We start from the raw sequence: 17,152 nt of genomic DNA, 5'->3' as shown, positions 1-17,152 counted from the left end.
CAGACATCAATTTGTAACAAATTGTATTCCTATTACTCGTCCATTATCTTTTAATTTTTTTAAAGCTGGCTCAATATTATAATTACTCACTATTATTATTGAGAACTGTTAAATAAAAGAAGAGTTTACTTTGAGAATTCCATTATTAGTGTAGTTCTTATAAGTAAACATAAGAGTGCTCCTAAGATACTTGCTGATGATTGTCTATGGCCATGCCACGCTGAACAAGACCGATCCTGTCTGATCTTGGATGCAAAGCAGAGCCGGGCCTAGTTAGTACTTGGATGGGAGATCACCTGGGAAGACCAGGTGCTGTAGACATAAAAAATAAAAAAATAAGGGATTGTAAGCTGACAAGGTCCTTGCAATTTGTGAGGTCAACCAAGGGTTGCCTTGCCTATATATACTTGCTTGCTGATGATTGAAAAATGGCAATGGAAAAATACTGTTCTGCTCTCACTGTTATATGCATTTTGATATTCCATGTGTCAAACTACTGCCTCAAAAAACTTTAAGAAATGTCATAGAGATTATAAGCAGTGTGTTAAGTAAAAATCTGATGTTCTTCCAAGATTCTCATTTCCTGGTGATTCAATCAAACACTAAGCTAGATACTGCTGTGAAGAGACTGTGCAGACAAAATTAAGATTACTAATCAGTTGAACTTTAAATAAAATTATCCCGGATTTTTCGGTTTGTTGATATAATCATATGAGCCCTTAAACTTAAAAGAGGAAGGCTAAAGAGATAAAGAGATGAAGCCAAAGAACAAGGTAGGAGGGATGGAGTAGAAGGAAATGTTAGAGAGATTTGAAGCATAAAAAGGACTTTCTTTGCCCTTATTGTCTTTAAAGGAAGCCATGAGCCAGGGAATGCCAGCAGTGCCTATAAGCTGAGAATAATCAGCAGAGAAACTGGGATTTCAGTCTACAACCACATGGAACCAAATTCTGTCAACAATCTGACTGAGTTTGGAAGCAGATTCTCCCTAAAGCCCCAGAAAGGGGTGTGCTCTTGCTGATATCTTGATTTTGGCCTTGTAGGACTCTTAAATAGAGAACCAGTTGAGCCACTCTGTGTCCTGGCCCAATGATACTGTGAGATAATATGTATATGTTGTTTTAAGCCTCTAAGTTTGTGGTAATTTGTTATGACGGCAATAAAAACCTAATACAGGCAGCTCCTAAATTTGTGTGTGTGTGTGTGTGTGTGTGTGTGTGTGTGTGTGTGTGTTGTTCAAACAGTATTCCTAATAGTTAGAACAGAGACTGGCACATAGATTGCCATGCATAAATATTTGATGGAAAAAGTTTTTTTTGATTGAAGCAATTATATTAGAGCCTAAAGTTAGGCAAAGTTTTCTAAGGAAAGCTAGATTGTTAATATACATCTGCTCGTGTATAATCAAACCATCTTTATAACATTTCTAAAGTGAAGATATTGGTACTTTTATGTTAGATTCAAGTAATACATGGCCCAGGAAAAGACAAAAGTTAAAAAGATTATATTTTATTAATAACAAGATGGACATTTCCAAGAGACCCAAGCTATCTTATTCTTCAAGTTTTTAAAGGACCGTGCAACATTATTTAGTCATGATAATGAAAAACAGAATCCCTGAAAAATATTCAATATTCTTCTGAAAAAAAAGTTAATTATTAATAGGGTAATTTTTTTTAAAAAAATGAATATAGTCATTCACAGAATTAGAAATGCTATCAAAGAACTCAATATCTGTTTTCATAACTAATGTAGATTAAAGCCAGAGTCACAGTCATTATTTTCCAGTTAAATATTTCAAGTATAATAGAATCTTCTAAGCTACCAAGAAACAATATACCCAAAACACAAACTGAGCTGTGCTAGGTAAAGAGTGTATGAAACACATATAAACACATGTACATACACACACTTAAACACATATATTCCCTGCCTTCCAAGCCAGCTTATTTCATCAAGCTCCTAAGTAAAGAACTAAATCTAGTAGTTGTAATAAGGGCTAGCTGTCTGACATTCCCAGAGTTGATAAATGATAACTTTTCTATTTATGTACCTCTGGTCAGGTTAAGTTGCTATGTATTATCCAGGGCTATGTAGTGTCCAAATAGTCTTTGGAGAAAAAATATTAGTCTGAAGAAAAGACACGATCCTCCTTTCCTAACATATTTGAGGTCTAGAATGAGACCCACGCCCTTCACCCTATGAATATTCACCCCATGACCTTAACAGCACTTGAAAAAAAATCACATTTTAGAAAATAAAGCTGAGCTGGTTCCCAACCATACCAGGGTTAGGAGACGGCAAACAGGATGTTGTTGCTCTTGGTTGCACTAGGTAGATATCCCAAATACGCGAGCGTACCTTTGGAGGGTGCTTGGAAACATAGCTATGTCTAAGCCCACTTCTGTCAGCTGTCCTCCTGGTCACTTACAGTGTTCGCAGGCAAGCCAGAGCACAGAGAGGGGGCCCAGTCATAGAAAGCTGCAGAGTGAGGCCTATTTTAGGCTTAGTCTGAACCTGAAGAAGAATGAAATCCCCCAACAAGTGTTTACTTGGGGATGTTTTTGTCTGATTCCTTCTCTAGGAAAATCTCAGTCAGGCATACTGGGCCAGTACTTTGGGATAAGGTAGACAGTTGGAGAAATAAACTAGGAAAAAGGGGGGTAAATGTAAATATTAAAGGGGGATAATGTAAATATTAAGGAGTTTATATGTGTTGAAAATGTTGAGAGGAAAGCAGATTAGTTTTTACCTGTTCAATTATGCTTCGTTCCTGCGGACATTTCATCTATTAATTTTTTTCCACCTAGTATTGTTTTTTTTTTTCACATTGTACAATTCAATGAGTTTTTTTTTTTCAACTATAGTTGGCATTATATACCAGTTTCACTTGTACACAATAGTGATCAGGGATCCGTATAACTCACAAAGCTATCACCCCACTAAACCTAGTACTCCTCTACCCCCTTACATATTTATTATGTTATTAACTATCTTCCCCATGCTACACTCTACATCTTCATCTCTATTCTGCGACCACAGATTTGTATCTCTTAATCCCTTTGCCTTTTTTTTCTGTCCTCCCAACCCCCTCCCATCTAGTAGCCCTCAAAATATTCTCTTTATCTATGAGTTTATTACTGATTTTGTTGTTGTCGTCATTTATTTTGTTCTTTAGATTCCACATGTACATGAAATCATGCGATATTTATCTTTCTCTATCCGACTCATTTCATTTGGCACAATACCCTCTAGGTCCATCAAGTTAATATCTTTTAGCATTCCCTTTCTTTAAGTCTGTATGTGTCTTTTAATTTAAAGTGAGTCTTATGTAGCATATGTAGAGGTCTTGTTTTCTTATCCATTCAGCCACTCTACCTTATTGTTGGAGCACTTAATTCTTTCCATTTGAGGTACTCGTTGATAGGAATATAGTTATTACCATTCTTTATTTCTATGTTTAATACATGTTTTTTCTTCTTAAAGAAGACTCTTCAACATGTCCTGTAATACTAACTTGGTGATGATAAATTCCTTTAGCTTATTTTTGTGTGCAAAGCTCTTCATCTGTCCTTCAACTCTAAATTATAGCTTTGGTGGATAAAGTAGTCTTGGTTTTAGATCTCTGGTTTTCATCAGGTTGACTATTTTGTTCCAAGCCCTTCTGTCCTAATGGTTTCTTTTGAGAAATCAGCTGCCAGTCTTTTGGGTACTCCCTTGTAGGTAACTAACTGCTTTTCTCTTGCTGTTTTTAAGATTCTCTCTTTGTACTTAATCTTTGGCATTTTAATTTTAATGTGTCTTGGTGTGGGCTTCTTTGGGTCCCTCTTTCTTGGGACTCTCTAAGCTTCTTGGTTTTGTATGTCTATTTCCTTTACCAGGTGAGAAGTTTTCCATCATCATTTCTTTAAATACCTCTTCAGTGTTTTGTTTTTCTTCAGCTACCTCTATGACTCAAATAGTTTTACATATAATAGTGTCCCATAGGTTCCTTAACTTATTATTATAGTCTTGATTACTTTTTTCTTGAATGTCCATTCTTATTGAGTGTCCTTGCATTTCTCATACTCTATATCAGTGGTTCAATCCCCTTCTTTATCCACTCTGTTTATTCCATCTAATATATTCTTCATCTCAGATAATGTGGTCTTAATTTCCGATTGGTTCCTTTTTATAATTTCCATTTTCATTTTTATGTTTTTTATCTCTTTGTTAAGTTCTCACTGAATTCATCTGTACTTCCCCTAAGTTCATTGAGCATCTTTATAACCAATTTTTTGAACTCTGCATCTGTTAAATTGCTTTACTCATTATTCCTGGATCTCTGTTCGTTTCTCTCATATGGTTTCTGCTTCCTTGTCTTCCCATTTTATCTGCCTTTCGGTGTCAGTTTCTACATACTAAGCAAAGCTCCTAGTCTCCCTGTCTTATTAGTGCAGCTTTGTGTAGTAGGTGTCCAGAGGCCCAGTCTTGAAAGGAGTTCAGCTGCAGGCCAAGTTTAGCCCCAGCCTGTGCCCCTCCGGGGCCACCTGTTAAGATTCAGCAAGCAATCCACGGGTGCTGTGCTTATAGTTGCCTCAAGAGGCCACCCTAGAAACTGAGGCCAGCTGTCAGTAGTGTGAGTCTTGGCTCTGCTCAGCAAGGAGCACCTGATTCGTGGAGGATACACCAGGATGTGGCTTGGGTGGGACCTCGAGTTGGGGGAAGTGGAGTTTCAGGGAATCCTCTGGGGCAAGCGACCTCTGTTATCCAGTTTGATGATGTCTCAGCTATGGTTGGTCAGCATACTGGGAGCGGGAGGGCTCATCAGAGGAATAATAGATACCAATACCTTCAGCACTTCTGCAGGGAGAGAGCCTTGCCTCGGCCCTTACTCTGACAACTCAGTGACCCTCTGTAAGTCCCTGGTGGCCTCCATGCAGCCCACCCAGTACTATAGCTCAGAATGAGCAGGTCCATCACCATAAAATTCCAATCGTGGACTTGGCCCCTTTAAGAGGAGTCTGCAGCTGCCGGCTGTACTGCCTCTGTCCCACTCAGCCGCTGTGGACCAGGCAGCCTCGTGCCCTGGTCCTACCTCCTCCTTTTGCAGGGTGATTTCTTATTTTTCTCCCTAGTTGTAGGGCTTTTTCATCTAGATCCCAGGCAACTTTCCTTGCTATTTGCTATCTGTCACAACTTTGATTTGGTTGCAAGAAGGATAAACTAAGCCTCTATCATCTCTGCCATTTTTTTCTCCTACCTATTAATTTTAATGAAAGTTCTAGACTTATGTCACAAGTGATTACTCTGATATAAGATAATAGACTGAGAATTTTTACATTTTTATGATACTATTCCCTAAACAAAGTTAGCCCTTACCTGACTTTTTCTGTTTCTTCTTCCATCCCACAATTAGACAACATAATTTCTTAAAACCTGGTGATCTTACTTCCTCTTATTTCACATAGCAGTTTGCTCAAATTTTGACAAATAGAAGAAGCTTAAATGATAAATTGCATTCTAAATATACACTCATGGAATTAGAAAATCTGGTAACAAGACAAGGCAACTCTTATCTCTTATCTCTCAAGTTCCATTATGCACTGGTCTTGGGATGGCAAATATGTGGTACCCATAATGACTGTATTCAATTCAGTATCCATTGGACATCACTAATTTATCACAATAATTTCCATTGCAATGGCAACAGCATCCATCTCAATACAGAGATCCAGATGGGTACTCGTAATTGATTACCTATGTCATGTGAAATGAAAACAATATACCCATTATGAAATGCTTTATTTTTTTCATCGAGAGATAAGGAACAAAGAAATAAAAAGTAAGTACTTTAGACACAGACACAAAATTAATAAGTAACCAAAATGGAATTTGAATTCAGTGCCTATATAGAGCCTTAGCCTTTGCTCTGTCCACCCTGCCACATTGTTTCAAGGCAAAAATGAAAAAAAAATCTTTTTAGAATATTTCAGAATGTATTTCAACAAAGATTAGTCTCTGATTTCAGAAATAAATGGTTCCTCTATTTTCTTTGCAACTTATTATTTCTGTGAGCTGGACATGGTTATTTAGGCTTTCTGTGTTCACTTTCCTCATATGTAAAATAGGATAATCACAATACCCGCTTAATTATGCTTTTATCAGAAGTAAATGAGATAATACACATAAAGTGCTTAGGCCAGTACATGAGACCTAGTAAATATTTATTAGAAGCTGGCATACACCATTATTATTGTCCTTGCTACACTGGGTGGATGAAACCAGAAATATAATGCAAATACTAAGATGAAGATGGAAATGATTGTACACTAAAATAATCAGTTGCCAATTACTCACTTCAAAGTATAGGGCTAGTTAAACATCATGAACATTTTTCTCTTCATCGGTTCCAAACATAATCCCCTATTATAGACAAATGCTCAGGGTCCATTGAAATAGTATTAAAAAGCCCTCTGCTCCTAAAATAACTCATGGAAATATATAACTAGATAATGTGATACATAATGAATGGATAATGCACAGTTTGAAAAGCTGAAGAGTTTTGTTGTATCAGAAATCACTACAAGCTCATATGAAATGAAGACGAAAGTGAGTTCCTTTTTCTTTTGTGTTAGGCTGTCAGGATGACTTGCGGTGCTGTGTCAATTCAAGAGAGGCTGTTGACAATGCATTGGTAAGCACTGCAGGGGAGTAGCAGCACCTAAGAGAAAATCAGAGGTGGTGCTGATAAATCGTAATTGGGAAATAAGTATCAGAACCCCAAGGAGTTATGTGGTCATCATTCAATATGAAAGCAAGAGATCATACATTCACGGCACAATACTCTGTACCGCCATGCTGTGTTCTACTCTTCTGAAGGTGTCTATTAAATGACAAGGGCACATTAAAACTACTAAAATCTCACCAAATGCACCAAATGCCTATGTTGAAATATAGCCTCGTGGACATGATCTACTACCATCTAAAGAAGCTACCGGGACACATTACAAGTCATGTGGCTATCTAAAGTGCCCTGGGAATTCTTACCACTGTGAGGCTGTTTAGAAGGGGAGAATTAAGCTCTATTTTTCTTCACCTTTGTGCAGTTATTCTTTTTTAAACTTTGAGGAAACTACCACTGCTCTCAGTGTCTAGCAATAAAGGAAAAGTATGGACAAAGTGCAAAAGAAAGGAAAGCTGTCGAGCAGCACAAAAAGGCTATTCTTGCTTCCTAAAAAGTAACATATCGGGTCAGAATATCAGAACAGCAGGGGTCATTAGAATCATTTTTCAAACAATAAAAGTAAAATTTAGAGACGTAAAGTGCATTACAGTTAGTGGCAGAACTGACACCGAATGTCCAGTCTCACTCCTAGCTTTAAAATGTCACACCAGTGTCACATGTCAATATGCATCATCTCCTTTGACTCAGTGTGGTAGGCCAAATTCTAAAATGGTCCCCAAGATCTCACCCCCAATGTAACACACAGTCTCCATTCACCCTATGAACTTCCAGCTATTCAGTTTAAAACTAGTCTACTAGGGGCTGCTCTGAAGAGATTTTTCAAATGGAATTAAGGTCCCAAATCAGCTGACTTTAAGTTATAAAGATTTTTCTCAGTGGATCTGACCGAATCAGATGAGCCTTTAAAATACGCTAAATTTTCCCTGGTGAGAGAGTTTCAAAGCATGAAGGTAATTTGACATGAGAACGTGTTGCAGGCTGAATTGTGTTTTCTAAAAATTAATATGTTGAAACCCTAACCCCTGTTGTGACTTTATGTGGAGACACGAACTTATGAGCAGTAATAAAGGTTATGAAGTCCTATGTATGGGGCCTTAATTTGTTGTAACGAGTGTCTTTATAAGAGGAAGAGACACCAGAGACCACACTCCTACCTGCATGCACACAAAGAAAAGGTAATGTGAGGTTACATAGCAAGAAAGCCGCCATCTACAAGCCAGGAAGAAAGCTCTCACCAGAAACGAACTCTGAAAGCACCTTAATCTTTGACTTCTAGCCTCCATAACTGTGAGAAAATAAATGTCTATTGTTTAAGCCACCTAGTCTGTGGTGTTTTGTTGTGGCAACCCTAGCAAACTATTACAGAAAGATTCTTTATTGCTTGTTTTAAAGATTGAGTCATGTGAAAAGGAATATGGAAAGTGATCTCCAGATGACAGTCATTAAGGAAACAGGAACCTAAACTCTACATCTGAAAGGAGTTGAATTCTGATTCAATCACGTGAGCTTTAAAGAGACCTTCAGAATCCAGATGAGAACACAACCTACCAACACATAGATTTCAGTCTTGTGAGATCCCGAGCAGGAAACCCAGCCATGCATGCCCAAATGTTTGCCCTATGAAATGAAGTTGATAAAAGAGTTTTGTTTTAAGTTGCTAAATTAGTGGTAAATTTTTTCAAAATGACAGAAGAGTACTACATTCAGAAATACTAATTCTATTTTTAAAAAAAAAAACAGTTCATCAAAGGATGATATTTAAAAAATGCACATAATTAACATATACATTTTGACAAGTTTAAACACCTGCATACACCTGAGAAACCAACACCACAATCAAGGTACTAGACATTTTATATGTTATGTATCTATAACTCTCCAGAAGTGAGAGTCAGTAGATTGTCCAATATTTTTCTGGAAAGAAGAGACTTTTTATATTTCTTGAAGTCATATATCTCAGTGTGAGATATAAGATATGGGCTGCAAGTGCAGTTGCCACCTAGAGTGTGACATAGATACTGACAGCCTCGGTACACATTTTCTCACCAGCGCTTAATCTTTAGGGTCACAGGTGATTTACCTCACAGGGATTGGACAGATCAATATCAACATGTATTTTTTTTTTGCAGCTCCCAGAGTATTTTAAAATACATTTTTATAACATGTAGGCTTGAGAAATTAACTCAGATGGAACATTTGGTTTATGTTAATAAATTAGATATATAACTGCAAGCAGTGACTAAATGGGGGAGGCGGCAGCGTGAGTAGGGTGCACTGAGCTCTCTAATGTATTCAATGCCCTGCAGTACCTGAGTACCAATTGATAAAGAAAAAGTTCAATGATGATTAAATTTAAAAGTTCCCTGTGCTTTGTCATTCATGTTTAATTATAGTTAGTTCATTAATTACCTTCTTGAAAAGTAAGACTGGAAAGAGAATTAAATGGCACTTTAAAAAGCTAATTTTGCAAACAATTAAATGAAGCCAAATATAATTGACAATTGCTATAACAACTGGCCCTGAGGCATTCCTCGTTAGAAAAAATTGTTGTTTAGACTTTGATAATATGAGAGAACAGAAACTCTCTTCATAACTATAAGTAAGCATGAAAAAAGTCAAAATAAAGACAAGCTTTTCATAAAATTTGATTCAAGCTAAAGCTATCAACTTTAGCAACACAAATTTTAACATTGTTTCTGGAAACAAAATACGGTTGATGATGATCAGGTCTGAAAGTTGGAAAATAATATATTTCAAACGTCACAAAAATATAGATTTGAAATAAGCAATGAAATGAGTAATTCTTGTATATTTTCGAGTGAAGTATAACCATCTTGAATCTCTTTTTCTTAGCGCTCATATGTATCTTTCAGAGTTTTCAAATTGGAACACCATGACAAACTGAGTACTATATGGTTTTAAAATATCATTATTAAATACTACTTTGTGATAGGCACTATGCTCAATATTAACAGATACATCTAACCCTTTCTTCAGCAGCTTAGAGTCCAGCACAGGATAAACATGCTGATACAGCAAAACCCATGAAGGATAACCAGAGTAACCCAGACAGCAAAGGCATACAGTCTATCTGGGTTGGTCAGAGCAGGCCTAACAAAGAGATAGTGTGGAAGGTGTAAATAGTGCCTTACTGGACAGAGTGGGTGGTGTCGAGACACTGACAAAGAAGAGCATTCCAGGTAGAGGGAATGACATGGGGAAAGACTGGGAGCCTGGAGAAGAGTATGTGGTAAGCCTTCAGGTCAGGCGGCTTGCAAACTGTTCCTAGAAGTGATTTGGAGGGTTTGAAAAGGATACCAAGATCAATATAGATTTTTAATGATGTACTCACTCATTTAACAGTCCATTATTTCTGGCTATCCATGTGCTTGACACTGGGATCAGGTGGCCAAAATTTTACCAAGACAGTCCTTCCCTTGGGGATCAGATATATGGCATCTGGAGGAAATCAGGCAAAAACAAAATGGGGCGACATTAACTGCTGGCAGCTCTTCAGCTGCTGCCCTTCTTGCATCTCAGAGCATAGCCTTTTTTTTTTAAAGCAGCAAAATGTTAATCTTGGTGGATGAATCTCGATTGGTCTAAACCATTATGGCAATCTCAGTTCCTCTCACCCAAACTTCCTTTTCCAGCCTCTCTTGAAGCTGAGAATAGCCAAAGAGCAAGTTAATACTTAATGGTAAAGGTTGATTCTGGACATGTTTTGCTATTACACTTACATTATGTGTTATATTTTATATATTACACACATACACACATACATATTTCATGGTATATATGACTATACTTACATGTATATAAAATATATATGCATGTATTTTTTTTTCCACATAACCGTTCTTCAGATATCTGCTTCAATATACCAATATTTGTGCAGATATCAGAGCTTAAACTTCCCCAGTCCCATAGCCATCTGCCGCATGATAACGTCTTTAGCCCCATTTCCCCCTGCTAGCTCTTCTAGGGACATGCTCTGCTATGTCAGTGCCTTTTCAGAAATGTTTCTCAGATCAGGACCTGTCTTTGGTATGACCTACTAAGGCCTAGTGGAACTGCTTGCTTTATTGGTATCATATAATAGTCTTTATTTGTACCTAGAAATAGACTCTCACTGAACTGAGATAGGCTGAAAAATAGCCATTGCCTTGACAGTTTTATTGTTTATGGGTCCCTTTTCTTTTTCAGGAGACTTTTGATTGCCATACTCCTAGAAATTCCTCTGGTTTAATGATATCAAGTTTGAAAGCAAACTTCACCACAATAATGAGAAATACTTTTATCTTTGATACAACTCGGGGATTGTCAAAGTTACACCTGCTCTTCCACTGGTCAGATCCATCTTTATGATGTATCCTGAAGCCCAGCATCCTCACATCTTACAGAATTTGTGCCTGAAGCACGTTCAGAGAAACATACTAATTTTGTCATCACTCTGTTCCCATGTATCCATATTACCCCGCACATGGGCTGAGATCAATGTTTAGTCTCTCCCAGTGATACTCTAGTACTTCCCTTAGTATCTGTGCTGAATTAGATTCTTCCCCCTTGCCTTAAGTTATTACTAACCCTCAGGACTCAGCTAAGATTCCCTGAAGTACTGGATTTCTTTCTTTCTGCACCTGGTCGCAAACATAAAAACATTCTGAGAAACAGCAAAGTGAAGACAGAACAGGCTACCCACTTTGTCCCTTTGTGGCCCATTCTTTGTAAGATCTTCCTAACATTATGGAGGAGGGCCAGGTGTCACTTGTTGAGGAACCAGAGCACATGGGAAATAAGTTCAACCTGAATTTGGGAGTATGTGTGGATATATCAGTCTACACTCATCTTTGAAGCATTGAAATGGTTTGGAGCTGGAGACAAGAAAAAGACTTTCACCACATCTGATCTAATCATTATAGATAGTCAAAGAAACAAATGTGTTGAATTATATATATATATATATATATATATATATATATATATATATATATATATATATATATATATATATATGAAACGGAATCAAAATAAATCATTTGGTATGTAAAAGAGATAAGAAACACTCTGGATACACCCCAAATAACCCAGAACCCAGAATATCCTATTGTGAAGACAGCAAATTCTACAGCAAAAGGAATTGAATGTATTATTCCTCATGAAAAGTGAAGAATCAGTCAGCATTTTTGCCACTGAAAGAAGCAGGGCAAATAGCCATGATAAAACAGACCAGAGATGAGAGCACAGGGAAAACAAGGCTTATTATAGTAGGTACTCCAGTGGTGGGGTGGGTAGAGGTTTCACTGTAACATGAGAGTCGCTGTCAAATTGCTCTGCAAAAAATAAAAATAAAAATAAAAATAAATATATATATATATTACCAATTGCAAAATCATTAACAGTATAAGAGAGTAAACAATTCTCCTACCCTCATTTGCATGGGATACTACAGTGTTTTAAATGTTTACAATTATGATACTAATTTTATTTTGTTTTATTTTTATATTCAAAAGCTGCAGAGACTTCATACATTTATTGATAATTGATATTCATTTCTCTATAAGTTGATAAAAGAATAATAGATATTGCAATAATAATTAATATTAAATAAGATATTCCACTATGCTCTCTTGAGGCAGGTCCAGATGGACATGCTGTTAAGTCAACAAGGTTCACATGAAGCCAACTCATCTTTCTAACATTGGTAATTGAGGTGATGGACATTTTGATAATTAGATGCATGAAGTGGGAATTACTTGCTTCACATACCAGCCAACAAACTAAGTTTACCTTGCTTATTGTTTTGTGTTAACACATATGCTTATGTCAAGATGCAAGGTTAGGCCAAAGGAGAAAGAACAGGACCTGATTCAGGATATGGGTAAATTTATGATCCTTTAAATCTAATTGTTTCTTGGTAACAAAAGCAGGCACAGGCATTATAATTGCCTTGTGTTTTTTTCCGTAATTGCTTAAAATCCTTTTTTAACTTAGGTGAAATAAGGTCTCCTTGTCTAGAGTTTCTCTAGAGCCAATTAAATTTGTATTTCCAAGGTTTAGAATTGTTCCTGGCACAAGGCAGTTATTAATAAATGTTATGAAATGGTTTCTGATTATATGAATAGGTTTAAAAGAATTAATATAATAAAATAATATCAATATATAAATGACACCCAAGACTGTAAATTCTTATGTCAACAACAAAAAAATAGTCTATCCTGACATTTCTTTTTTCGCACATTTGAAATTCTAAAAATGCCATTCTATTGATATAGTGCTTCCTTCTTCTCATCATTCATGACAATGCATCGTTGTCTCTCATTTTATGGGTAGAAGCTATTGGCATTTTTCTATAGAAGTATTTTCAGGGAATATACATTCTCACAGCTTGGTGCATTCTTTGATAGAAAAATGTTCTGCATTAACCTGATAGTTGTAAAATACTTGAGATTTACTGTCTTTCTCAACTGAGGTTGATGAGAAATAGTTCCTCTTTGCTAAATAGTAAATAAAAATTATTTTTTTAAATAAATATTATCAGTCATAACATTTACCTTCTTGATGTGACAAATAATATATATCTTTAAGAACTTCATCAAATGCAGGTAACACAAGGCCAATAAACAGCTTAAAAAATTCACTAATTTTTTTGAATTGAAAATAAATCCTATAGGAAATATATTATAATTTCTCCCTTAAAAAGTCTTTTCTGATTTTTTTTTGATTGCAAAGGAACAACGATCTCATTTTCTCTAATTAGAGATTATTGTTCTATTTTCGAAAAAAAAAAATATATATATATATATATATAACTCACCACCACCAGGGATAAAAGCTAGTAACAATTATATGTTCTTCCCTTATTTTCTTACATATGAGTATATATTTATAAAAATAAATAATATTATATGAATATCATTTACAAGTCTGTTAAAAAACAAAATTGTAATTTTATTACCACGTTCCCATGTCAACAAATACAAGCTTAAAAAACGTGAGGATTTAATTAAATTTATTAAACCATCTGCCTATAGGAAATTTAGATTGTTTACAGTGCTTGGTTATAATAAACAACACTGCAGTGAGTATTTATGACTATGTATCCAGTCCACCTTGTAAACTAGTTATATACTTTGGGGTACTTTCTATTTATTGTCCTAAAAAGGAAGTAGAATAACTTAAAAGTTTTAAGTACTTCATACCTAATGTAAAATTATTTTCCCAGAAACTATACATATTTATGTTGCTATCTATAGTATATGAGTATTCCCATAAAATTTAATATTTCATTTGAATAATGATGTTTCTCCCTGGAAACTCAGCTACTGACTACATTTCCATGACCATATGCTTTGAAATAACATCTGAAGTGAAAGTGCAAGTATTTTGCATATACTTTTCTTCCCTGATGACAAATGGAGGGCATTTTTAAAAGATGAATTAAAACCATACAATTATACATGAAATAAATCACAAAATAATCTCTCATTATTTATAAGTACTATCTTGCTGCTCAGAGGGAATAAATTATGTAAATTTGGGGTAAATATGCACACATATATGGGTATATATGCACACATATATCTACATATGCTCTCTCACACACACACATACATAGACACAAATGCACACATACACATTAGATATGTTTATAGAAGCAGCTTTTTCTTTTTCCAAAATTGGGATCATACCCAGTGTATTATTCTGTACTTTTTGCTACTTAACATTGAACACTTCATGGATATTTTTTCTTGTTTTTTATAACTCCTTTTTGAATGTGAATATATTTTTACTTATATCAACATGCCCAGTTTAAATCTTCTAAATCAGTAATCTCAACGTATTAAAAAACAAGTATTTTTGAATTAACTATAGACTCTTTACATCTGTAGTCTTGTTAGCAGCATCAGTAAAGGCCAAGAATTCAATGTAATGCGAACATGTTTTTTCTTGTGAAGCTGTCTCTACATTAAAATTTTAAAAATAGCTGTATATCAACAAAATTACAGTAATATTAGTTTTACATATGCTTTATTTTACTTTTAATTAAATTAATTGGGGTACCATTGCTTAATAAGATTATATAGGTGTAAAATGTAGTGTAAAATTTAATAATACATTGTTTGTATATTGTACTGTGTCAACTCTCCTTCCGTCACTATATATTTGACTTCCTTTACCCTTATCTAACTCTCCCCCTTTTCCTCTGGTAACCCCTAAACTGTTGTCTATGTCTATGAATTTTTGTCTTGTTTGTTTGCTGTTTTTAGTTTTATATCCGACATATGAGTGAAATCATATCGTTCTCAACTTTCTATGTCTGACTTATTTCACTTAGCATAATATTCTGAAGATCCATATGTTGTCACAAATGGCAGTATTTCATCTTTTCTTATGGCTGAGTAACATTCAATTGTATATATGTACCACATCTTCTTTATCCAATCATCTATCAAAGGACACTTCAGTTGTTTTGTCTTGACCATTGTAATAATGCTGCAATGAGTATCAGGGTGCATTTATCTTTGAGGATAACTGTTTTCAAGTTTAAGGGATATATACCCAGAGAAGGAATTACTGAGTCATATGGTAATTCTATTCTTAATTTTTGAGGAACCTCCATATTATTTTCCATAGTGAAATTTTATATCATTACAGGCCTATCTCAAGAAACAAGAAAAATCCCAAATAAACAACCTATCATTACATCTTAAAAAACTAGAAAAAGAAGAACAAATGAAGAACAAAATCAGCAGAAGGAAAGAAATAATAAAAAATTAGAGAATTAAAGGAAATTGAGAAAAGACAATAGAAAAAATTAACACAATGAATAGCTGGTTCTTTGAACTGATCAATAAAATTGACAAACCCCTGGCTAGACTCACTAAGGAAAAGAAAGAATAAACACAAACAAAATCACACATGAAAGAGAAGTTATAATGCATATGATTTATTTTAAAAGGCAGAGAAAGGAATTTTGTACTTTTGTTGTTAACTGTCTTTGGATAGTAAGTTGAAACAGTGCGAAAGGCTGAACTTCATTTAGTCCCCTCAACTAAACTGAGGTCCAGCATCCTTAGATCAGGTTATGAGTCTTTATTTTAATCAACTAGGATATTGCGAGAATGATGTATGCATACTTGCTACATGTAGATGAACCTTGAAAACATTATGCTAAGTGAAAGAAGGCAGACCCAGGAGGAAAGTGAGCTTGCCCTCTTCTAGTTGTAATGCCATTTTTCCTTATCACTCTCAAAGTATTTCAGGCTAAACATGATTACTCCAAAAGTGAAGAGCATAACTAAACATCCTTCACACTTGAGAAATTCTCCACGAACTGTAACCTCTATCCTTGTGTCTAAAGCAGACACCTGTGTACCCTTTCTAAATCATGCCATTATTTACTACCTCTAACACACCCCATACCCAATTACTGCTCTAACCCCATCTCCTGCTGTCCCTACTTACCCATGGGCTCAACTTGCTGCATGAGACACACCTGCACTTTTGCCCACAGGGTGTAGCAGGACATATCCTTGAGCTGTGAACAGCTTTTCCCCACTTATTCTTGTAATTGAGATATCAGCCATCTGTATGACCAATATTTCAATTGAAACCAGCTGGTCCCAAAACAGAGTCATGTGGCCTCTAATTTGTGATGTCTATCACCCACAAAGTTCAGTACCTGGGAAACAGGACCACGGTCATTGGTTTTCTTTTTTCTTAACATTTTCTCTGCTATATGCCTCCATTTCCACCCTGGGGATCTGCTACAGGATCAGCCAAATGACAGGGTTCTTAATCTAGAGCCAGGAAATAGTCTCTTTACCTTTAATATATTCTTACGTTGAATAAATGTGTCCTAAGAAAAGCAGAAATAGAAGAGTGTGAGGCCCAACAAAATGCTTCCAGATAAACATATTCTCTGAGGAATCACACAAAAGCTAGGATAGAAGCTCTTTTCCAAATAGATTTGTTTCTTATTCATAAATTACTAAAAGGGAAAAAGAGTAAATACACATAAAAAAAAGTTTAGAGGATGACAGGACTTCAGTTTTAAAATGTATTTTTTATTAAAAATAAGGCAAATAATTTGCTGAAAATACACAAGTGTAAGAAGTAAAATTCAAGTATTTCTAAGTTCCTCTTTGCATAATTAGTCTTGTTAATCATTTATACCTTTTCAGTTTTTTTTACAGATCACTTATTATTTATATAGGCATTATTAGCCCCTTTCAAATGTTTTATAAATGTTTTTTTCTTATTCCCTTATTTCTTGTGTGTGTGTGTTGTAGTATCTTTTTTCCCTTTATGATTCATAAGCCTTGTGTCATTCTTGGAAAAGCATTTCCTACTCCCCAGATTATAATTTTTTTTTTTTTTGTAATTTGTATGTGGTAGTAGAGAGAAGGGTGATAGAAAATT

The 17,152-nt window shown here is 35.3% G+C and overlaps 1 pseudogene; it reads left to right on the top strand.

The window, feature by feature from the left end:
• The first annotated feature begins 202 nt into the window (after window positions 1-202).
• Window positions 203-321, top strand: LOC120617187 (uncharacterized; annotated as a pseudogene).
• The last annotated feature ends 16,831 nt before the right edge of the window (window positions 322-17,152 follow it).

The sequence above is a fragment of the Pteropus medius genome, unplaced genomic scaffold (genome assembly GCF_902729225.1).
Source record: "Pteropus medius unplaced genomic scaffold, Ma_sr-lr_union100, whole genome shotgun sequence".
In the NCBI taxonomy this organism is placed as follows: domain Eukaryota; kingdom Metazoa; phylum Chordata; class Mammalia; order Chiroptera; family Pteropodidae; genus Pteropus; species Pteropus medius.
Note: the sequence above shows the minus strand (reverse complement) of the source record. Positions and strands in the feature narration are given on the sequence as shown.